The sequence below is a fragment of the Phasianus colchicus genome, chromosome 2, assembly GCF_987193195.1.
Source record: "Phasianus colchicus chromosome 2, bPhaCol1.hap1.1, whole genome shotgun sequence".
Lineage (NCBI taxonomy): Eukaryota > Metazoa > Chordata > Aves > Galliformes > Phasianidae > Phasianus > Phasianus colchicus.
In genome coordinates, this window is record NC_143437.1 from 80391540 (window position 1) to 80417371 (window position 25832).

General features: G+C 38.7%; 1 protein-coding gene across 6 annotated transcripts in view; it reads left to right on the forward strand.

Annotated features, from left to right (window-relative positions):
- The window catches only part of FILIP1 (filamin A interacting protein 1), a 127210-nt gene that overhangs the window by 27204 nt on the left and 74174 nt on the right, over positions 1 to 25832 (forward strand). For 3 of the 6 annotated variants that reach the window (XM_090136126.1, XM_090136121.1, XM_090136125.1), the window contains exon 2: positions 22089 to 22229. The exons of 2 other annotated variants lie outside the window; for them this stretch is intronic. The gene's annotated coding sequence lies outside the window, so the exon portion shown is untranslated. Of the gene's footprint in view, positions 1 to 22088; positions 22230 to 25415; positions 25499 to 25832 lie in introns of all 6 variants that reach the window. One more of the 6 variants, XM_090136122.1, reaches the window with a different exon arrangement.

Below are 25832 nucleotides of genomic sequence, written 5' to 3' on the forward strand. Positions count from 1 at the left end.
CCATGTCTTAATTTTCCTTCTTTTATTCTTTCACAAAGACTTATTTAATAACAGAATCTTGAATTGTATTTCAGTGGATAAGGATTTCAATTCTTCAGTCTGGTAAAACTCTTTTAAGAAAAATTAACATTGTGATTTTTGACACTGGGCAATAAACAGAAGGAAGGGAATCATGCCATGCTAGATGTCCTCAAGCATGTGAAACACAACACAGAACAAGACGTCCCTTCTGTGCAGCGGGTCACACATGGCAACATAGCTTCTGAGTGCCAGAGGAACTGCATAGTATGAGGCAGTTGGCAATGAGAACCACTCTTGCTTTGAGTGGCAGAAGCCAGAAACTGGAATCCAAGTCACAAAAGATATCGCGTTGCAAATAGTAAAAAGCAGAGTCATAGTTGAGTGTCCTCTGAATGGAAGCTGCCATGGAATTCCAGCACTAGAATTTAGATGTAAGGAACCACCAGAAGCTGTTTAGTCTCACTCAAAGTGGGACTACTGCAGTTTGATCAGTTTGCTTGAGTCTTTGATTATTTTCAATTATCTTAAGTAGTTTAACATCTTACATCCTATTTGGCTCAGAAAGTTCTGAACATATCCAGCTGAGGAATATTTTGCTGGTGATGATAATCAGTGTATTCTATCCATATGCTATAATAAAACATGGTTAGAAATAACATAGGCCACAGTCCTTTGGTCCACAATTTGAAAACTGCAAATGAAGTAATATTGGGACTTTTTTAATGTTTGCTGTTATGTCCTAAAACGATAAGAACCATTAAAGTTGTTTTTAGTTTGCTATCCTAGCTTACAACAGCTTGTAAAATGCAGTCTTCTCATCCATGACACATTGTTTGGAAGCCAAACGTTTTGAATTATTCCATTCAGATGCTTTTCTCCAAAAAAACTATATTCTAGTTTTATGTTTCCATTTCATCCAATTGAAATAGTGGCGTAGACAGAGTAGAGAATAAGCAAATAAGGAGAGAAAACACTGAGGAAGGAAACCCTGGAGACTGCCTTCAACTACTGAGTTCACTTTTCTTACTAAACATCTATTTCTAATTGTATCCTAAATAGGAAGAGAGCATGATGCATATATGGCAAACAGGATTCCTAGATGGAGTCTGATTAACCTGAGACTAGCTTAGGTTCTTTTTGGACTGGAAAAGCACTTAGTTGTGGAAGTATCTGAATTTACCTGATGATGATTGCTATAGCATAAAGCAAAGGCAAAACGGTGGTCTTGTAGAGCTCAAAGAGATGGGTCAGGCAGATTTTCCATACAGGATTTCTCATAACTGAAAAAAGAGCATTCTGTTTCTCTTAGATGGATCAGCAAGTAATATTCCTAAAACTGGATACTGTAGCTAGAAGTTTGCCATCATCAGTACAGATGAATAGAAAAAAACAAGGGAAATTTCAATGCTGATGGTGAACAGGAGCCTTAGATCCTATTGTGTCTGGCTGGAGCAAACTCAACACTTATTTCATAAGGGAAGAACTTGAGCTTATATCATCTGCACACACACAGGTCATACATGTTACCCTTCTTGAATACAGGCTGCCCATATGCTACAGCAGTAGTTAGGATAGCGAGAAAGCTACTGAGATTTAGGAAGAAGGAACCATGCTCTGAAAAACACTGGAATGGACAAGGACAGATGAGAAGTGCTTCAACACAAGACCAGGAAGCTTAATATTTTAAATGTTAAGGTATCTAAGTCACATGTTAATCAAATAATAGCATTTTTAAATACCCTACATTGAATCCATATGGCCACTGGTTTTAAAGGTAGTTTATAGGTGCAGTGGAATTGCCAGGTCATGGCCTGAACCAGTGGTTGAGCACCAGGTGAGAAGGCATGGCAAACCCAGGGAACTAGGTGCAAGCAATGCACCTGAATGACCAGAAGGGAGCCTGGATCCATCCCTTCTCACCCTCATTTAAGGGTTAGCAGCTGAGGGAGCAGTATCTCTCTGGATAGTAATTGCACTTCTCTTGGAGAGCTGTTGGTTGTTGGAAGGAGTGAGCTAACTTTTCTTCTTTGTTATCTTCTATTGCTCCATTGCTTGTATCCCAGTAGAAGGTACTGTCATTGCCTTCTTTTTTCACACAATGGGTTGGAAAAAAAAATCACTAAGCTGACTTTCCCACTTTCAGAAAATATTTTCTTACCCACAATATTAGTTTGAAACCTCTTTTTATGAGAATGGGGAGTTGCATAAAAATGAGATAGCATTTGATCTATTTCTAAATAGAAATGCACGATAAGATTATTGTGATACACAAGGGCTCTGGAGAACCTCTTCAGAACCCTTCTTGTGACAGTGAAAGTTGCATAGTTCCAGAAATGCAGATTCCCTGTAGTGATACCAATTTATAGTCCCTGCTCAGCATATCTATAAGCCATGCAACCTGTACCGCCACAGTTCTTTGACAACTGATCAAGTGCTAGAAAAATACATGGAGCTAAGTATGGACAGAAAAATAAATTTCTCCTTTAGCACAAAGAAAATGCATGAAGTAATATACAAGGGATAAACCAAGTAATCTATATAAGTATTCATTAAATGCCCTGAATGTAACATCAGGTTTTGTCATAGTTTCTTAAGAAATAAGTAGAGTGGGGACACCAATTTTGTGGACTAGTGCTGTCAGCTCAAAAATTTCAAGACAGCATTGAGTATCTAAGCATGTTGCAAGCATGACTGCACACAAGGAGAGTTAATTTAGATACATCCATCATTAGTTATATAAACAAAGACTAAATTGCACTGCAGGGAATAGACTGTAAGAGTGACATGACATCTGCTAGATTACTTATTAAGGAGAAATGCTTTGCTAATTTCAGGTTTCCTTGCCAAAATATTCATACTGTGTTTGAATGTTGTTTATCCTTTTCAGATACTTTTACTGTAAAATGTCAGGTGCTACACCATGGACAGTGGGAGGTTGTTTAAATGTCTGACTTTCATATCAGTGGCTCCTTGTATGACTCTTGGCAAGTTATTTACTTCTACACTCTTAATAACACCTGGGATGTTACAAGGATAAATATAGCAGTGACTTTGACACCCTGAGATGTTGCAGTGTTGAACATCATGTCAACAGCTTTGAATAAGGAGATTTAAATAGCCTTCCTTGGAAACCAGATTCTACTGGGAGAAGTAGGAATAGCAGTTGAATTTATCTGAGTGACAAGAATATGTATTTTTAGAGAAGCTTTCCAGAGAGGAGCTTAGCTGTGCCCTGAGTTGTGGGTGGCAAGAAATTAGCTGTACACAGCAGAAAAAGGAGGACTAGAGTTGTGACTAGAAAGCTACAAGAACAAAAGTATGCCAAAATAGGAACCAAACTAGTGAAAATATGTAGAGATTTCAAGAAAAAGGATTCAGGTGCAGTTGCACACAGGGCAAAGAAGGTGTTAGCTCTGGAAATGTTGTTATTTTGCTAAAAAATGCTACAGAGTTAAAGGTAACAGAAATTCCCATGATTTCTAGTGGTATTTGTAGGGGTCTATTTGTGTTTTGGAGATGGATGCTGAGGAAAAAACTGTATGGCAGGAAAAAGGCCCTTGAGGGAAGGCAGATGGGGAAAGACAAGCTGGCATGTTGCTGTCCCGTATCAACTGGTAGTAGGGGATCCCAGAGCTGCCATGGGCTGAAGGAATGCTCACCAACCTTTTGCACTGACTGGAGTGGGAGAGAGCTCCTAGAGAAAAGGAATGGCCAGCAGTGTGCCTGACACCTAGAAGACCAGTGAGCAGCTTGAGTCTTCAGGCTAGCCCAGCTGGTTAGAGTAGCAGCTCAGATGGCTCTCTCAGCAACCAGCATTTCATTAAGGACTTGCTCTAGGAATTATGTTGCCATTATTTGACTGTCAGTTTTGATTAAGAACAGAACAAACAAAAAAAAACAATTAAAAAAGTACAGCCGTCAGAGCTTCAAGGTTTGAATGTTACAAGCTCTAGATGACTTCACACCAAAAGGCCACCAACAGGATTCCATGATGTATTACTTTAAAATCTCTTGAACCCACGACTTCTCAAGCTTAACTCGAGATCTTAAATGTGCATGACTAGTGATACCATTACACAGGGGAGACAGTGAGGATGGCAGCAGGAAGGAGTCCAACACGGGCGTATTTGCCACAGCATATACAAGACTGGCCAAGCTTTGCAGACACAGCTGCTTAAACACAACACAAGGAAACCCAAGCCATCCATGTCACATGCCCTGCTTGAGTTTAAAGGCAGTGGTAACTGTGACAACAGGCCCAAATCTAGTCCAGAGCAATGTAGGAGATCTGAAGGTTATTTGTTTACTTGAGATCTTTCCTGTGGACGGAGAGAATTGGGTAATAAATTGCCTTTCTGGCGATTTTATGAAGGGAAGAGCAGTTCTTTATTGTGAAAACTTTCTCTGACAGAAATAAGTGCAAAGCAAGGCAGTACAAAAGGCAACCCACATGTATGAAAGGACAAGTAGGGAAGCAGTGAAAGCTGTAGTCCTCCTCTGATGAGATACGGGGAAGGGTTAAGGGAAGAGAAGGAAAACAGCTACTGAGAAATGGTAGGAATAGTGAAAAGTCTGTGTTGGTTATATTCACCTACAGAAATGGGGAGTGTAAAGGAAACAAAACCAACACTACCTGTTTATGTGATCCCCAGGTTGATTTGAGGAACCAGTTCTTTTCCCTTGAAAAATAAGAGCCCATGCTAACATTTTAAACTCTCCAAAAGTGCAAGGAGGTTGTATGCATGCCATAGCACTGTACTGAAATGCAGCAGAGTTTCAGCAAATGATTTAGCGTTGTAGTGAGGGGAACTTCTTATCCATACTCTTAGAAAAAGGTCCTAGAGCATTCAACAGGCAATGAGTTTGAAATTTTAAGTCTCATGGTAAACTATGCATTTCAGGGATTTTTTGGAATTTGTGTTTTTTTGGCTTGGTCTTTGTGTGTATGTGTGTTGTTGGTGGAATTTTTTTGTTTGTTTGTTTACTTTTGTTTTCTTTATAATAGTGAAAGAACAAAATAAAACCTTGAGGGCTTGGACCTGCTGTCTCAACTATGAGCCTAATAGCTAATCTCTAAGTTCCCCTGCAAAGCCTACTTCATTTTTGTTTTCCTGATGTCAAAACAAAGGAATCTGAAAATAGCCAGTAATTTTATTTCAAGGTGGTCATTTGGTTGCTGCTTGAATCAGGAAGTTTAAGATGCTCAAAACAACTCTGTGCGTCTCCCCCAGAGGATGCATATACATCACATTTCTGATGTGTCTGAGCTCCCTTGGCCTCTGTCCAGGAACATCCAGATTTCCTGACTCATGGCAGTATACCCTGTCTGGTTGAACTTCATTGCAGCAGCTCAAAAATCAGAACAGAATTATGTTATTGCATAAGTTTTTCCAAACAGTAAACAATAACACTCTGCCACAAGCATTATTACATTTATCTTGGAATTCAAGATCCAGAAGAAGCTGTATCTTATTATTTTTTTTAATCCCTACTCAAAAAGACTGCAAGATGTTATTTTTCAATAAATATTTCTAGGATGGCTAAGTATCTTATTAATGAAGTGTTCTGAAAAGGAAGAAAAAAAATGCTACAGAAGCTACAATAAGAATTTTTCTTCCAACAGAGAAGTATGGCTGTGATTTTCTGTTGCTGTATCAGTATTATTGCCATATCAGCACTTACACTCCAAAACAGTGGGGGCAAATTTATGGATACAGAAGCTGAGAATAATTAGGACAAATCGTATATAAACATACCTTTCAGTAAGTTCCATTTTAAACACTTCTTTGCTTGCATTTCAAGCTTTTTTGTTGTTGCTGTTTCAAACATTTTAATAGCAGTGCTATTAACAACTGGCTCAAATGAGGTTTGGAAATAAAGAGTTCATGACTATTAACAGGGTTCATTAAAAGAAAACTCCATCTGACTCTAAAATCTATTTGGAGTAATGATTGCTCCACTCCCCGGCTCAGGGCATGATGCAGCTGCTCTTTCTTTAATATTTTTGCTGACAGCTACAGCTGACAGATAGCATTTCAGTTCACCCCAACATCAACCCTGTAAGGCTCCCTTACTTAGGCTGAAAATTCTGGCTTCCTCATGGCTTTACCTGTATCACAGCACAACTGTGTAACTATGGAATTAGTCATACTGGTTATTTGTAATGAACCACATACACATTAAAAAAAAATAGTTTCACAGAGCAAAGTGCAAACACAAGAGAACCTGAGTGGGGTCAGTGAGAAGGGGATGCAGGAATAAAGTAATTGATGCAGCTAGTCTCTAAAAGACTGCAGTTATGAGTTTTATGAAATACTAGAGGAGTATTTGCTAGCCAACGGAGAGTTGACATAGTCAAAGTGCCAGAGGACTTCCCAGCCTCGAGGCAGCTCCAGCCAGAGTGAGGGTGGTGGGCAGGAGCCCACCGTGGCTGCAGTCATGTCATGTTCTGGACTACATTCTGGGCCGTGAGCCATGCAGCAATTGCTAATGGTGCAACGACAGCTCCTCTTCTTTCCCTTGCTTCTTATTCCCTCCCACACTCTAAGTAAATATATATGCTTTTGAATCTGTGAATAAAAAATAATAATGTATATATAGCTATGCGGTATGTCAGTTGCTGTTTGTTACCCTTACATTAGTTGTTACCTCATTTGTTTTGTGGTAGTTGTACTTGTTACCATGGTTAATAAATATAGCTTTGATTTCTTGGTTCACAAAAGCTTTTGTGTGGTATTCTATCACTCAGTGATACCATAATGGTTTGCGCACAAAAGAGAATTTTCACAAATATAACTCTTCTCCTCCCAGATATAAATGTTGAAATGTTCTTTTTTTCTACTTGTTTCAGAGCTCCAAGTTCTGCCCTTGAACCTCCAAAAATGTAAGCGAGGGGAAGAACTAAGTAGAGGGTAGGTTTGAGGAGCAGCCAGCCACAAAAATAACTGTGGGAGGGAGCCATTGCTCAGTTAGTCCTTCAAAGGATTACCAGGAAATTTAATTTGGATTAAGGCAGTGCACATATCTGTATTTTCTTTGATAGGTAACTGAACCTAAAATAAAACCAAGTAAATGATATATTTTTTCAGGATTTACAATGAGGTGCATTAGTTTTTGTTTGGTTTAAATATTTTAGCAGACAGAAAAATACTGTTTTTCCTATGGGGCACTTCTAGCAAAATTTAAAGAACAGAAAGAATGGGAGTTTGGAACCATGAAAAATTCATCTGCATCCTGGGTTGCATCAAAAGAAATATGGCCATCAGGTTGAAGGAAGTGATCTTGCCCCTTTACTCTGCACTGATGAGGCCTCACCTGAAGTACTGCTTCCAGATGTGGAGTCCTCAGTACAGGAGAGACATAGACCTGGTGGAGCATATCCAAAGGAGGGCCACAAAAATAAAAAGAATGGAACACCTCTCCTCCAAGGACAGGTTGAGAGAGCTGGGGCTGTTTAGCCTGGAGAAGAGAAGGCTCTGGGGAGACATAAGAGCGGCCTTTCAGTATCTAAATGGAGGGGTATAAGAAAGAAGGGGCCAGACCTTTTAGCAAGATATGTTATTATAGGACAGGGGAAATGTTTCAGACTATAAGAAGAGAGATTTAGATCGGATATGAGAAAAAAGTATTTTACAATATTGGTAGTAAAGCATTGGAACAGGTTGCCCAGAGAGGTGGTGGATGCCCCATTCATGGAGGAGCTTGAGGTGGCTTAAAGTTAAATGCAAAGTCTTAGAATTTTTGTTACTCTCTGACCTAATACTCAGTCATGTCAAAATACCTGTTTTGAATCATTTCAGCCATTTTTTTGCTCTATAGTAAGAACTTTAAACAGTATTTGGACTTTAAAGGCTAGTGCAAAAAGATGTCAAAAAAACCAATTTTCTTAGATTTCTGCCTCACTCCGATATTACCTCTGGCATCTTGTGACTTTAGTATGGGAAAAAAGTAAAGCAAAAATAGCAAAGTTCCTACAGCTTATTTTCATATATAAAACTATATACTGAATTTGACCCAAATCTGCTTCAGATTAATCAAAACTGCCCTTTTAGATGGAATGAACTGTTTATTAGAAGATATCACTCAGTATCATTACAGCTGCGGGGTCCAACTAGGCTGTTTATTTCCTCCACTGGTAGTGGGAATTCTCTACTTTTCTCTAGGCCATGTGAACTGACTCAGTGCTGAAAAATTTGAGGATTGATGTTGTAATCCCATTTCTCTTCATATATATAAATAGTTAAGTACAAAGCTATCACTGAAAAAAAAAAAAATCTATCAGTGCAAATAGAAAAAAAACTAGGTTTCATGTGTTTGAGCTTCTGTGAATCCAGTGGAGTTATTAGATTATGTGGACATGGACAGTTTTAAGAAATACCTAGTGTATGTATTTTACGTATTTCACTTTTGGTTGATGATAAATCTCTTCTTCGGTGCAATTCTTTTTTCCATAGGCTTCTCAAGAGTGGCAGACATGTCCTGCTATGCAGTTCTGCCAGTGCAGCAGAATCTTTTGGACTCTAACTGAAGAGTAGTGTTGCGTCTACGCAAGCCATATAATCAAAACTGTTTCTTTATGGAAAGAAATATTGCCTTAAACAGCTTGCATCAAAACTTCATTCTACTGTAATAGGTCAGAATTCGTAAGGACATTGAGGAGAAGTCTGGCAGAGTGTCAGGTTCGTCTTAAAAATACTGTCATAGTGCATTACAGTCAGAAATACACAAATTGCAGATGTTACATTGTTTTTAATATACTTTCAGAGTGTTGCCAGAATTGGTCATTTGCAGATCAAATAAAGGATAAAACTTAGTAAGCTTGGCTGAAATTGTTATAAGGAATACTTAGACATTTCTAAGGGCATCTTTGAGAAGGTACTGTGTATGCTCACCAATCTCCAAACCTCTTTTTTCATGTCCTAAGAAACTGAAATCTGCTGAGAATACAGCAGTGAATGTGAGAACAGCTACTACTTCTGATGTTTTGTATACAAACAAAAATTTAATGAATATATGAATTATAGCATTAAAAGCTGTGCCTCTATTTTTAGCATCTTTTAAAATAGGTGAGGTTTTTCTAACACAAAAGGAATGGGATGGATTTGTTGATAAGTTTTATGAACACAGGTATGTTCTCAGTCTCATCTTTTTAATTGTAGCAAGAGAACTAGTTGATAAAAGTCAATTGCTTCAGATACTTTCTCTTAAATTTTCTTTCTGAGTTATTAAAGTCATGAGAAAACTGGGAAAAAACAGAATTTCCATCCAAATCTTTCTGTGTGGCTTACACAGATTTCTCTGACCTAGAAAATAATCTGAAACTCTGCGAAGAGATGCATTTAAAAGATTTCTGTTATCATGCTTTGATATCATGTTAACAAATATAGCTTATCAACTGTGAAGTAGCAATAGATGAAAACTGGAAGTTAGAATGTGAGCAAATGTTACGCTACTTTGAAAGCCAGGTGTGACAGTTGACTTGCTAACATGACGTTAAGCTGCAGCATAGAAGAGAAGACATAGGTAACAGTCTTGTTATCAGCTTGCTCTGCAGTTAATTTGCCTGACAATTTTCATTTAAAAATTGAATATTGTATGAAATGCAGTTGCTTACAGCTTTGCCAGACTTCAGTTGTTCAAGCTGGACTTCTGGCTGAGTCTGAATTGTTTTTGGAAGTTCCAACTAGAATGCTTCAAGCATTTCCAAGAATGAGGGAAAAAAAAAAAAGTTGTTTGCCCATGAAAGCAATCTTGTAACAATTTTGCTGAAGAGTTTTAATGTTGCCATGTTCCAGATAAATCTACTGAAGTTCAGCTGGGAAACTGCTCAGTGGCAGAAAACTGACTTTTGCCATCCCTGAGAAAATTACACTAGGCCAAGAGCCATGGAAAAAAGTATTTCACTCAGGTCGCAGAAAAGTATTTCACTAAGGTCCCATGACAGGGATTGGTAGCTAAATTCTCAAAGCAGTCTATGTATACTCATGCTGTCTCAGTTCCTCACATCTCACCTGCTGCAGCTGCTCTACGCATGCCCCATTCCCAGCAAGCACCCCATCTCAGGGCTGCAGGGTTAAGCCATGCCCTTCCCACCATTACTTCTTCATCTGATACCACAACATAAAAGCTGAGGTCATGGATCTTCTTTTTCCTGTTTCAGCCATTTTTCCTCAGCACCCTATGATACAGTGGGGAAAAATGTGTGGACACCGTGATTACCCTTGCCTCTGGGAAGGGAGAGAGTGGGGAGGAATAGCACTGTGACAAGCCATCATAAAACATTGTGTTCCTGTTAGCTGGGATCTCTTTGCTATTGATAAGCATCATCTACCACCTTTGCCATGGGAAGGAAATGCTCTTTGGAAAGGCAGAGGGTGACTATCAGCTGTTGGCACTTTGCCATTGCAAATAGGCTTTTACTAGCAATTTATCTGGATCTCCAGCTGACTCATTCAGAATCAACATTATCTCAGCTTGTGTTTCTCTGTGGTCTGAGCTTTGTCATTTCTCTCTTTGGCATTCATCACTGCCTGTTGAGCTGGACAATCCTCTGGGTTCTCAACATATACTGTGGCTGAATCCATCTGTGAGCTTTTGAAATGATCTTCATTCCCTCTCCAGCAGCTGCCCTACACCTCCCATGGCACCATGCTTCCCTGCAAAGCTGCATTCTCAGTTCTCCCCTCTGCATGTGGCAGAGGGCATGCTCCTCAGGCGATTTGCTCAGCTTATTTTACTTTGTAGGAGCAGCTATGGCAGCTGCTATTCTAGTATTTTTGCCATGCTCACTGTTCCCCTTCTCTCTGCTGAGATCCTCCTCAGGAATTCATTCCATCTGACTGTACCATCTGTCTGAGTACTTCTCATTTGCTTGTCCCCCTCTCAAAAAACAAAACAAAACAAAACAAAACAAAAAAGAACAGGGCTTTGCATTTCTGCTGTGGTTTTGTAGGGCAACAATATGCATTTCAACTTTTCACAATTGTGTCCTTGTTTGAAAGCAGTGTGGTAATGGCCATGCAGAAAGTGTTAAGAATTTTTGGGTGGCACTTTGGTTATGTTTGTTATTAGCAAATTAGACACTGCCAGGGTCAGTTCTCTAACCCTGAGTGCAATTATCACTGCCTGTTCAGGCCTACATTATTAAACCTGCCTGGCCTTCAGAGCAGGTTGGCTGTGTCCAGCCTGCCACTGCTTGACCAGGCAGGTCCCCAGCCAGTGCTACTTTCAGGGCCATTCCAGGAAGACTGCTAATTGTCTGTGCCAAAATTTTGCCCTAGTCCTGTTTAACGTACAAGTTTAGACCTAATCCTCACGTTGTATTCATTTGAACACTTCAGATGCCTGGGATTGTCTGAACAATCACGTGAAACCTCTGCCTTATGGGCAAATATTTTATTACTATTGAATCAGACTTTTCTGAGATCACAGATAGGATGACTGCTTTCCAAGAATATTTTGAACTTCCAACAGTGGAAAATTCTAACACTGGAAAAAAATTTATGACATGTTTAAACTTTTTTTTTTTTTTTTAGTTGCTTTAGGCATTATTTTAGTATCTCCTTTGAATGAACATTTGCTTTCTGTTGTTCATCTTCAAATGTTTGCTTCCTTGTTCTTTTATTAGATGAGTTTTTAAAAAAAGAAAGCCTTAACCTCTCCCCCCCACACACAATTTTAATAAAGCCTGGGGGCAAATGCTTCCTCCTGAACTATTGTTGTTGATGAGCATAGCAGATGATACTTTGATCTGATTAGATGAAGCTAATAACATTCTCTTGATTCTTCTAAGTTCCTCATGGACAAACAGAGCTCAGCATTAGCTACAGCACACAGAATTTTGCAGGGCTGGTTTTATCTCCTTCTCGAAACATGTGAGCCAAAAAAAAAAGCTAGCAAAAATGCTTATTTTAACCATATGTGGTTTTGAAGGACTGACTTTAATTGAACTGCAGTTCAATGAGTACCATAAAAATCTCACACAGGCAATTCTAAGCTCTGTCAGAGGAGATAATAACAATAATTCAGTGATACATCAAAGGCTGAACTGGAAACAGCCAATAAACCAACCAGAAACTCAAGTGACCAGTTTGTACCTTTGGCTCCAGCATGAGGGAGCATAAAGCTTTATGTGATGACTATGCAGCTCGACAAAGCTTTCCATATTGTTATATGCGGGAGTAATGTTAGGATTACATTAGGTTGTGCAGGCACTCATAAGGATTTGAAGCTGTTTGAATCCCTTGCCTTTCCTCCACTGTGAAAGGACAGTGACAGTGCCTTTAGAGCCTCCAAAAGACCACCACTTTTCTTGCACATTTCCAGTGCCCCATGTACAATGTACATTTCCTTACAATTAAAAATTAATATATCGCAATTTTAAATCAAACCAAAAGGACTTGTATCTGCCAACATCCTTATTCAAGGTCCTTCTCCAAGAGCTGATGAAATCATCTGATATAAAGCAGAGCACAGCCTGTATTCTTTTTGCTTTGAGTGATGTATGTTTTACCAACTCTGCCATGAGAAAGGGATTCTTGAGCAAAATTGCTAAGTGAAAGAAGAGATAATTTTAAAAATATGCTTCTGTGGAATTTTAGCTATAACATACACTGTGAGCATCGCTAATGATTTCAGGGTCCATTCTGTAATTAAGCAGTTCAGTACACTGTTAAATTGTAGCTTGGAAAATGTGGCCAATGTTTCCAGTTCTTACATCTTAAGTAGTCTTTATGGCTTAACAAAGATTTGGATACAGAGTTTTTGTAAAATTACAACTCCAGCAGTAATTGGTCTGAAAAGTTTCTGAGGAGCAATTGTTATATAAATAAGCATAACTCTCTCTATATATGTAAGATTAAGCTCCTCCTTGTTCAAGTTATTCAGCTTTAATTTTAGTTGCTTGAGGCATTACTGAAACTTAAAAGACATTATGGAAAAGGGAGATGTGACATCTGAGGTGTGGCATGCAATTCATTTGCAGCGACAAACAATGTTCTCTGCCCTCCTTTCTGTCCGTGGGAACAGTTGACTTTGGATTTAATTTAGGGGTGAGGCAAGTGCTTTTGAGATAACGTTTTGCAGTTCCCTGCTGCTCTGTTCTTATTTTCAGGCCCATTAAATACTGATTTGCAAGAACAGCTTTGTCATCAGAACTGCCCAGTAATGACAAGAAATATTTGTGGTTTAAGGCTGACATGAGCCAGTTCCAGAGCACCTGCCAGGAGATATGATTTCGTGTACCTCAGCTGAGGAGAATATTAACTTGTGTTTTTGCAGAATATGAATTACAGTTTTTTATTCTAAATGTGTAAGAATTTTGCTTTCAGATAATAAAAGAAACGTAACATTTACATTCAAAACAATTTGATGAAAGCATCCTTGGTGAGTTAACAACGTTTTTCATGTCAGAATTACTAAGCCTGCTTTCGAAGATCTCAGCTAACCCATAGTCAGTTAAAATAGCTGAGTATCACATCCTTCAGCTTTGGCTCCATGTCCTGTCATAAGCAGTCAGATGAAAACAATGAAGTTTGCTAAGTTCACAGTAAGCCACCGATTAGTTTTCCCAAGGTAGGTCTAAGCCTTGCACTCTCTCTTAGCCAACCTCCTCAATTCAGTGAACTGCAGGGAACCACACTGCGTAACTTGTGGCAGTTCTGACCTGGAAAAACAAACAAACACCCAACCAAACAAACAAGTGGCCTAAACCAGATAGCCAGGGAGATAGCAAGTATAGGACAGGGATGTAAATCTTCCTCTGAGCACTCTCTCCACCTCCAGCTATTTTCAGCTTTAGAGATGCTTGATGTGATTTATCTGATAGTATCAGTGAGTATTCCACCCAAGTATTTCTTCTGTCTCCTTCTAAGCCGTGTAAGCTTCTGAATCCGGAGACAAGGAGGTCTTCAGATCTGCTGTTCAACACACAAAGAACCACCTCACTTTGTTGGTCTGTGGAGACTGAAGGCCTGTACAAACCAAAAAGCAACAGCCAAGGAGAGCAGGTGCTAGGACACTGCAGAAGCATAGACTAATTTTCTACTAGAATTCTATCAGTTGAAAAGAGACAAAGTTATCCACCTTTCTGGCTTCCTACTCAGACAGTTTGTGGAGTGATGGACAAGCAAGGGTGACAGCAAATGTCTGCTGACCAGCGCAATGCACAGAAATGATCGGATCAGTCTGTGAGAGTGTTGAGAACAGGGTTGCCTCTCACAGCTAGTAAATAAAAATTCTGCGTGTGAATTCTTGCCATGGGATCAAGTTCTAGAATTAGTACCATAGTCTTTCTGATCTCCTTAGACTGTTTACCTCTAGTATTTCAGAGGATTGGAGAAAGCAGCTGTCCTTAGGGAGCTCTTACTGCACTCATACCAGTCATAAAGTAGAATTACAGCCTATAGTGCTGAAGATTCCTTAGTGAAGCCATCTCTTGTATCTGAGAAACGAAGCACAGTGAAATAATGTGGCCTGCTAGGATTTTCTTAGATACTTTTCCTATCTCTTCATTAACTGACTTATTAAATTAGTTCATTATCTTTACCTTGACATTGTTTGGCAGCTCATTCTAAGGTTACGTGCCAAGGTACCGCGGTGCTTTTGTTACATGAATGTGTCTTTTAGCAGTTCCATCTTAATCTCTAATTCATTCTACGGAACACAACAAGGAACTCATGAGAAAATATGGAGTTCTGTTTACTATGAGCCTGGTCCATTGTCATGCAGGCACGTTGAAGGTCTGCATTTTGATCAGCTCCTGCTAAATGTATCAGCCCTGTTCAGTTCATCTTGCCTCAATCAATTCACCTCAGTTGGATGTGGAAATGATTTTTAGTGAAATCAATCTTTTTAAATAAATATTAAGCTTTGAGAAAGAAAAGTAGAAAGTGCCCAACCATCTTTTTTTTTTTTCCCAAGACTTTAATAATAATAGAGATAAGTATAATCCAACATGTTACTGTTTTAGAACTACAATAGTGTATTTATTATGGAATAGTGGAAGAGCAATTGGATATTATGCTTTAAACTGATAGGTGACACTGACTTTTATTGTGAGAGGTAGAAATCACAAATAAGCAACCTGATGGCAAATAGATCTCAGCAAGAAGTTTTGAATTATGGATATGTAAATTCAGAAACTACTATCAGAAAATATAAATTCAGCTATGCATCAAGATATGTTTCAGAACTTCAGCCTTCATCAGTCTCCATCTATGTATGGCCAGTTTGTTCCCGAAAGAATTTGGAGCACCTGGGCAGCTTCTATTCAAATCAAGGAGTACTGTTCCTTGAGATATAAGTAGCAGCTTAAAGAGGAAACAAGATTGTTGAGATGTATGTATGTCACGTGCAATGCTGAGGTAAATGGGTAACTTGAAAAACGCATATCCCTTCTGACTCTATCTTTAAAAGTATATAGAGTATAGAAACTGATGCTATGATGAAGATCACTAGCAAGGTAAGAGTGAAAAGTGAAATTGATTGTGCAGTTGAGAGAAAAAGGTATAAAGGAATTGTGGAAGGGGGGATGGTGAATAATGGGAGGCTGGGGAAGATGAATGGATGCTCCTTTATAATGCATAAGTGAATGTATACATGGTAAAAGCAAGAGACAACAGAATTATAATTAAAAAAATACATATAAAGATATGTGGACAAACACATTCATAAGTGGGTGCTTACTTTTCTGCATCCTCGATTAAACCAGAAGCTTAGTATGCTTTAAAAGATATTTTTATGTAAGATAAAGAAAGATACTGAAGGTCAGTATTCAAGTCCAAAGCCATCCCTTAACTGATGATAATGGAGAGATGTTTTCCATTCTATTGGATACTTTCTTTCTGAGCATGTCATGCTGAAGCTGAAGAGCTGAAATTAGCATTTTTTCACAAGAAAATGGTGAGAGATTTTTAATTGCAGTTTCTGTGTTAACTGGTAATGTACTAACAAAACTACTAAAACTTTCTAGGTTTATGAAACCATGTTGGGTGGAAGTAGGATGAGTGAAATTAAGATGCACAAAATCTTATAGTAATGTTTTGGGCATCTTTATAGTAAAATTTGCCTTCACCGTAGTAATACACTTGGGATGCAGATAGCATGTTGATGATTCCTCTCAAAATTTCATGTAGGAGCTATGGAAAAGTCAAAATATGCATGACTCTATTGTGGCTACAGTTTTGTTCCATTGCAGAGTGAGGTGTGCGTATGTGCTGAGGAAGAATTTGACTATACGTAAAAATGCTACTGTCTTTGATGAAAGTAGATTTTTGTCATACTTTTTTTTTAAGTAGTTTTTGCTCCAAGTTCAACATGAGCTCTCTTTTAAGCATGAGGAGAGTTTTGTACAGTTTCTCCAAAGACAGACAACTGTCTTTTTAACAAAGCGTACAACTCATGCTATGACCCAAGTAAACGAGAAACAATCACAATTCTGCTCCTTTAGATATATCTTTTGGATGCCCTCCAACACAAAATGCATTAGTACAGAAACATGCTTGTCCTTAATTAATTTATAGCTTAGAGCAGAATACCAGAAGTAACAGTTGAATGTCAGATGCAAAGTCATGGATAAAATATTGTATGAAATTTGTAATAAATCTTAATTAATGCTGGAGGGCAAGTAAAACTAATTATCAATAATCTGAGGAATTTCACTGATGGAGAGCTGAATGTAAAAGATGTTTATTTTGCAAAACATTTATATTGCATTCAATTTATTGTTGTCGTGGGAGACAAAATAACTTAAGCTTTACCACCATCCTGAACAAACACATTTACTAAACTGAACTATTTGGGAGGCTTTTTTGTTTTCTTTTGTTTTGTTTTCAAAGAATCACAGAATTGTAGGGGCTGGAAGGGCAGATCTAGAGATCATCTAGTCCAACCCCCCTGCCAAAGCAGGCTCCCTAGGTCAGGTTGCACAGATTTGCTTTTGTTTTAAATAGTATGAAGCATACAAAATATGCTGTAATATCTTGTTCTGAAGTGTGCATGGTATAAGGTTACAAAATCTATATTATGTACTTTGTACAGGAATACAGGACTGAAAAGACTAATGGGCCATCAGACTTATTCTCCTCCTATTGCAATAATCACAGTTTGTAAATCCCCTTCATAAGTTATCAAGTTTCACTGTAATTATGGTTAGAATATTTGCTGCTGTTACTGCAACTAGAAGATTGTTACAAACTCTCTGCTTGAAGTGAGAACCTTGGCATAGAGTAAATGTTGCCAAGCTGGGCTCGTGGTTTCCCTTGCCAACACTATCATATAGTTTAAATGGCTCTTCTATCTCTCTGATGTTATAGATATATTTATAGACAGCAACTGGATCCCTTAACAGCCTTTATTTGCTATGCTAAACAAGCCAAGCTCTTCATTCTCTCTTCTCATATGATAGGTTGCCTATTCCCTAATCACCATAGAAGTCCATCTTTGTACCTGAACAAGTCTGAGGTAATGTGCTACAAATGACAAAGTACAACAGTCTTGTATAATAGCATAATAAAAGAACCCATAGCAAACAGAATAATAATTTCAGGCTTGCAAAGATGTGCAGTGCCAAATATTTGGAGATTAAGTAAAGGTTTTGAAATCTTCTAAGTGGATCTTTATTACAAAGAATGGTGGGAGGTTTTTTTGTTTGTTTGTTTTTTCACTTTTTCCCTAAGTGGTTGATTGAAATTGCAGTATCAAAGCTTTTAGGGTTTTAATTGAAAACTGGGAAATCAATGAAAATCATGATTTGGATCAGAGTTTCAGCCAGCTCAGTATACAGTTGATTACAGTTTTGACAGTAATCACTGAAGAAAGGAGGGATATTGAAAGTTTATTTGACAATAATAACTGAGAAGAATCCTGTGAATATGATCTAGAATATGATAAATCTTTCTTCCCAGAGAAACCACAGTTGCATTTAAGAAATTTCAGTGGCAGGAGGTTCTTTGGAGTGAGTGCTTGGACTGTAGTCCTTGTTGACATGAGACACTGGAAAGCAAAGAGCGTGGGGACAACTGTACCTACCCCTCCAAGGATGGTATAGAAAAGGCTATTTGATCACATCCAATATTCCCTGATGTCTTGTTCTGTTGCTTGTTGGAAATGTTCAGGGAACTCCCAACTATTAAGGCTGTGACAGCTATCTTTTTTCTTTGTTTTGTATTAAATCCGTACTGAATCGATGGTTTCATAAAGTCAGATGAGAAGTTTCATACTGAAACTGCCGAGCCTGCTGTGAAAGAGCTTGAAGCCACGGTCACTGTTGTGTAAGAAGCTACTGTTAGTTTGAAGGAGAGGCTTTTCTTCCTCAAAATCTTTTTTTTTTCTTTTTTCTCCCATAGGAATTAACACAGTAGTTTCCTTCTAGCTATTCCCTGTCCTGTAGAAGAAGGGAAAAAAAGGGCTTTCACAATACATTGTAGGAAAACTCAGTTTAAGCTGGTACACACATGCTAAGATCAGTGAAAATGAAATGCATTTGAAAACACAAGCAATTTCTTAATCGGGAGCACAGGAGATTACCGACCACAGCTAGAAGCAATTCAATACACAATTAAGTAAATGCATGCTGGGTACAACATGGGTGGTTTCAACCTGAGGCCCAGGGGCGGGGAGTGGTGGCACTGGGCATCTCCTTGGGGACTTGGACAAGCTGAGGCCAGGCTGGGCAGGGCCCATGGCCAGGCAGGGCTGGGTGTGGGGAGCTGGATCCAGTCCTGCTGTGGCCTCGCTGGGATAGGGGCTGACAGCCCCGGGGCTGACATGCCATCCTGGGCTCTTAGGACCCTGGCAATAAACTGAATGGAACTGAAATTGTGGAGAAAAATTCAGAGTAACTGGGTAAAATAAAGGCATAGAACTCATACAAGTGTCCACATATGAGACAAAGTGTAACCAGTATGATCAAGTAGGCATTGGTAACAAGGGAAATTTCATCAGAGATCTTGTTAGAATAGCTAACATACCAAATTAGCTAACATACCAAAGATTTCAGCTTTCTTCATGCTAAATTTGGTTCTCCAGTCAATGGTGTAATGTGCTCCACCAGGGAGAAAGGGGTACTATTAATGAAATTGAAGAGCTGAGTGAGAGGGTTTCTCCAAAACAGATCTTACATTTATTATTACTTACATTTATTCATTTAAATTGTAATTTTTACAGACCTCATCTTTTGATGTATACTGATGTACTTAGTGCATGCAATTAGTACCCTACATGACTGGCATGTAAAATCAGGGAAGGGGCAGAGTAGTTCAAGAGGCATCCTGCTGTGCAAGAGGTTTTTGCAGCCCTGTTAGGTGAAAGGTACCAGTGGAGCAGCAAAGCTTCTGCTTTGGTCAGTTCAGTAGGTAGTTAGGAGCAGTTTTGGTGTGTGTGTGTGATCATTGTGGGTGAAATCTTTCCTAAGCAGCAGGAAAACTATGTGCAGGTAACAGAGCACTGGCATGTGCTGCCTAGAGAGGCTGTGGAGTTTCTTCTTGGAGGGTCCTGGCACCCTGCTCTGGGCATCTTTGCTTGAGCAAAGATTGGGCCACATGACTTCCAAAGGTTCCTGCTGACCTCCACCACTGTGATTTTGTGATTCGATGAAATACCGGATTTATTCAAGTCTGTGGCAGGATCCCATAGACTTTTCACTAAAACAATTTTGTGTAACACAGAGTATTTTCATTGAAAGATGGTGATATTTAACTTGTTTGTTTTACTCACTGTATTATTTGGCATAATTTAGTTAAAATGGAGAATAATTCATGTACAACCATAAATGTTATCTCAAGATATTTTAAAGTTTAATGAAGAAAAACATTTTCCAGAGTAATTTTAAACATCCACCTTATCCTGGTGCTTGGTAACACTTGAGAGGACCTGAATGATTTAAGTCCTAACTGTTCTGTCCCTCCTTGGGAAGTTTTAGGAGTAGCTACTACATCATAAGACAACTTTATATATTGTGGAGGGAAAGTACTCTGATGGGCCTATTTTTAAACTATGTCTCCTGTGAACAAGGATTTTGAAATCCATGAAACAAGCCACTTTTTTTTTTTTTTTTTTAATTCAGTACATCTAATTTTTATCTCATTTGGGTTGATGAAAATTCAGAGTGATTTTGTAAACTAGGAGAGTCAAGTTGTGTGAAGTCAGAGTTTGACCCATTAGACCTTGCAATTTTAATAACAAGTATGAGCTGATTGACAGAAAACTGTTCTTTATTTCTTATAATTTGTGAATTGCACTGAAAATTAAGATCTTCTTTATGAGAACATGGCTCACTTTATCATCTCTAGATCGTTGTATGCTGACTTTTAAAGACAATGATCTTGCTGCTTCCTCTTTTTGAATTAGAAAATTCTCACTGGCTCTTTCAATAGACAAACTATTTGTAGGGCAAGAAATGAATTATTTTATCTATGTCATTTATGTGCCTCATGCAAATTATCTCCAAATTACCTCTTATAAACACTCATGTCAGCTGTGTCAGAGCTTTTGATTTTAACAATGAGGTAACCTGAATCCTAGTGCTTATAGGAAAAGTTTTCTATGTAAAGAAATAAGTAGTTGATCAACTTTCACCTTGAACTAGCTGTTCAAGACTGAAGTTTCTGAATCACATTTTCAAGAAAATATGTTTATCAGTGAAATAATCTCTGTAGCCAAGTTTAACTTAAGGGGTTTACATCACTGTAATTGTAACTGCAGCTAGTGGAGACTTATTTATTGTGTCTGTCCTTGCATCATTCATAATCCACTTAGTTGTGTTTTGTCAATTTAGAATGGGGACAAAAGTCAGCTGCAAATGCCAAGCTGTTGTTTACTACTTTGCAAGAATTCACATACCGTTTGTTTATAAATTATGAGGAAATGTGCCATGTACTGTTCTGTGTATAACCACATTGTTATTAGGAGAATGCTGTGATTTAAATAGCAGTCTGTAGTAGTGAACAGAATGGTTACCTTTTTCTTTAAAAAGATGACAGCTTTTGAGAACACCGTGTTCTCCTTGACCAAATGTTTTGCCAAAGGAAGGAGCTCTATCCTCTTGGTGCCCTCAGAAGCTCTCTGGCACCACAGCTCTTCCAGGGAGCCTGCACAGACACCACACTGCTCATGTCCACCTGGCTCTGCTCTTTCCATGCTGTCTCTGAAGTGGCTTTAACCTACTAAACATTGCTTATTAAATAACTGCACTGCATTTTTGAGAAAGTTGGAGCAATATTCAGGGAGTGTGAAAAATGGATTCAAATTCTGCTTGCTTACACAAACTAATCAAATCACAAATGAACTTTTTTTAATCTGAGATTTTTCCTTCCTCTGGTGTTATGACTTTGTTCCCTGTGTACCCTCCAATATTCCAGTTCTCCCCATGTCTGCTATACTTCCTTGGTTTTTGGAGTTGACACCATGCTCCCGGTCTTTATTTACCTTGCAAGCCCTGCAAGAAACTGGTTTGCAGCTTCTGCTGTGCTGCTGATTGCCCAGCTTGGCCAACCTAAGGGGTCATGCACTCCCTCTGAGTAGCTGGAAATCTGCAGACTATGTGCAGTGGGACCACAGGATGGGCCGAGCAAGATTGGTTACTTCTCTGTGGTTTATTTTATCTTTGCATTGAATTGAGTTGTGTCTATTCTGCAGAACTAGTCTACTGAATGAGGAACTCAGCACATTATCTACCAATTTTTTTCTTTACTTCACTCTTTTGGATGGAGAGTTTTACTTGATATTGATTGCTAAATTAAAGCAGAGAGCTTCAGCTTGTGGCACCAGTTCTCAGGTGGCAGTAGGAGATTTCACTGCCTCGATTGATATTACTATATAGTATTGTCAAATGCATTGCCCAGATTCTTCATGTTGCTGTGCACTGGCTTTGGAGACAGACTGATAAAGTCAAAGGGAATCTTTAAGGTAAACAAACAGACAAACAAACAAACATATACATTTTTAAACCATTTTAAACCTGGAAGCCCATGTTTTCCAGCTGGCCAGCTGGCTAGGAGGCTGAACAAGCATAAGATGCTCTTCTCCATTTTGTCATCATGTGCAGCCCCTGAGCCTTATCTTTTCTCCAGGGAGCAGCAGGGACTCCAGTCAGCCCCAGGTGGGAGCAGCAAGGCGATGGCACAGGGACAGCTCCATCCTCGACCCCCTCCTCCCCCATGCGGAACTAGATTCTAGCGAAGCCCCTGCCCTGGAAGCATCCCTCAACACAGGTACTGCTGTACACCAGGGGCTGAACGGCTGCCACCTGGAGCACCATTCCTAAATTAGTTACCTTTAAGAGTTGTTGTTTCAGTAGCATGGCTGGAAAGCACCTCTTGAGTTTCCTGCAGGTGTCAGCTCCAGGACGTGAAGAAAATGACTTGCTGCCTTTCAGAGGCTCATCTGAATTTCAGGGCTGCCGAAGCCCTCAGGAATTATTATTTGAGTTATTTTCCCTGAAACTTCCAGGTATTATGAGACAATAATGAGCACTTTGCATTGAGGAGTTACCATAAGGATGAACTCTTCAGCAGGCACTGCAGACTCCAATGACGACATTCGGTGTCTCATATTGTTTGGGATTTTGCCTCTCTTACAAAAGCCCTGTTGCTAGAACCACATTAGTAATACAGTAATCTTTATTTCCAGTTTTAAAATGTTTCATGGTGCTGGAGTGTACCTTGAAATTTTGAACTCAGTTCAAAAAGTGGTTTTATAAAAATCTCACAACTTTAAGCCCAATATCATTTCATATTATGAAATATCTGACTTATTTGGAAAGCTTGGGATTGTCTATATTAATTATGGCCCAAGATGATCTCTCTTAACAGGCTGAAAGCAACTCCATTTGTAGTCAAGGATTGCACACACAATATTCCTGGAACTGCAGATTGTACATTGTGCAATTTTTATGGCTTGTATAGACTTTCTATTTTTAGTTGGTTGAAACCTGCAGTAAATCGTATAATCCTCCTTATACTGTCACTCATAATGCTAACTTCCATTAACTTGACATAAATAAGTTTATTTCTTAAATTCACATAGTTACTATTTTACCTAATAACATTACACAAAGAAAAGTTTATTTTTCTCTGGTACAAAGTTGATGTGAATACAAACAGTTAATGATGTGTTTCTAGTTAACAGATTTTTTTTTTTTTTTAAACCAGATTAAAAGCCCACAGTATCTTCTTTTTTATTTGAAAATGTGCATGTGTTATGAGGTCCAATAACTATTCCATTACTTAAACAAACCACTTAATCCTCCATCTTTTTAGGAATTTGGAAAAATTTCTGTGAGGTTTGGGAAAGCCAAATAAAATGCTACTTTTCAGCTTTTTGGAAGATAGAGTGGGAAGAACAACTCTGTTGTGAGTTGTTGTGTTTTTGTTTTGTTTTGTTTTGTTTTGTTTTGTTTTGTTTCCTTTCTAGAAATACCTCTTCAAGGTACAAGAGATGATTAAGTGACAGGAGTGCATATGGACCTCTCCAGCTTTGTTGTTGTTTACTTCATGGGCATAATGCCATGTAGTTGGCTACCTGTAGAAGCCAAGCGTCAAGTACACAACACTACTTCATACTGCAGCTGTGCTGAGTGCAGGGAAGATGTGTGTGCTGCTGACACACCAGTCTGGGGCATAATGCTAAATTCTGAGTTCTGACAGTATTTTCTAGTCTTTCCCATTACTCTAACTATAATCCTTGAGCCATCTCAGGCAAATCGTGACAAGCTCCCAGCTAAAGAGACTTTCTAAATATGGTAATTTCATCTCAGGTCAGTTTTATGGTCCCAGAGCCAAAACTGATGGTTGTTCTTAATATTTATGCTCTTTGATACTCAATGTTGTTGTATGGGATGAATTTAAAATAGATAGTAGGATATCGGATTTTGAAATTAATTTTGATTAAATGAGTTATAGAATTTAATGTGGAGAGCAACTATATTTTGGGGTTTTGGCTGAGTTTAATGGTTTGTCTAAGAAAGTAATATACAAATGCTAAAAGAGTGCAATAAGTGAATATGTTCCTCAAATTGCATTTTGTTTAGCAGAGTCTTTCAGTTTTAAGGTATACAATATCCTCAATTATTCAGTCAAGAAATATATGTATTTTATAACTCAAAGACTTCGTCCTGACTTTTCTGAAATCCTTCTGAAGTACTCCCAGGAGCACACATTCAGCAGAGGCTCAGCTGCTCTGAGCACGCTCTCCTGGAGAGCTGAGCTTACTACTCAGGTCCCTGTCCTGTGTTCTAACTCAGTTAGGCAGGTTTGAAAAAAAGATCCATCCCTTTTGAAAGCATGTGAACTCATATAGATAAGGAAAAGCTGTGCAGGGAAGGAGGTTGTACTCAAAGCTCATCCTGATATTTGCATGAGGGATAGAAACCTGAGTAAGGTTTATTCTCACTGAGAATAAATTGGGGAGTGGTGAAAAATGAGCACATGAGGTTATGTCTTGTTTCTTAAGATAGCTGAAAGAATAAGTTAAAAAAAAAAAAGAAACATGGCAAGAGGCAAATTTCCATCTTCACAGGAGGAAAACAGGTTAATCTTCTTTTTCCCAAACTATAGGTGAGAAACTTAAAAACATTAATTATATTATATTAATTACGTTGATAATGATATATCACAATAATGATATTATTAAAAGCATTAATAATGTCATTTTGAGCAGTTCAGATGATAGAGAAGGAAGGATTAAGCTTTTGATCATAACCATCATTTACACCTAGGAAAACTGGCATTTAGTTCTTGTTTAAGCCACACAGTCTTTCTCCACACAATCAAAAGCATATCAAACTTCATCTAGTATCCTTACTGCTTTTTAAGACCTATTTCCATCCTTACCAACAATTTGGGAAAGAGAATATTTTATTCAAAGTTGTCCCAATGCATTTGAGAGTACCCAGCAGTGTCAGCCTTCCTCATGTGCTGCTGGTTTGTCGTCCTGGTTCACCCACCCTCTGGCTGTTGCAAATCTCTGACTCTCCAAGCACCCCGCATGCAGCCTGGGCTAGGGACTGGCTCCCTCCCCATGAGCCAGTAACTACTGCCAGCATCACCCACAGCACCTCCTTGCCAAGGCCACAGATCCACCACACAACACAGGGGAGAAGCAGCCCAAAGTAATTTCTCAGTCACCTATGCTTCCTTGAAGGCAGATGAAAAATATTTAAGTAAACAAGTAAGTAATGCTGAGACATTACATAAGTGCTGGGGAAAATATTTTCTCAGACAGTTTTTCAGTAACTGAAGAGAAACAGTGATTTCTCTATACGCTGCTTTCTTATGTGGCTTCTTGCCTCATTTACAAATTAGATCTGTGTATGCCTCCCCTCAGCTTTTTTTTGTTACGGAAAACATTTTGTTCTTTTTATGAAAGGTCAAATTAATCTTTTCAATTTGCATTACGAGGCTGTAATATTTAGAGGCACCAGCTCCCTTCAGCAGCGCTCAGAACCGAATTGCTCTTCTGCCATACACTTCATAGGAAACAGGTATTTGAAAATGTTACGTTTTTTTTTTTTTCACACTTACCATCATTAACAAAAATGAGTCTCTGATGTATTTCACTTGCTCTAACTAAAAAAAAAGAAAACAACAACAATATCTAACATAGATCCATTGCTTATTGCTGTTTCTGAAATTACTTGTTACCTCATGGAAACAAGCACAAGCCACCATTACCATGAAATTGGCAGGACTGCTTATGACAGGGATTGTGAGGGGACAGGGGAGCACATTTCACAGCCTCCATCCTGTCCTAACTCTTGCCACCAAGCAGGCTCTGTGCCAGATGCAGATAATGAGGTCCCAGGCACCTGCCACTGC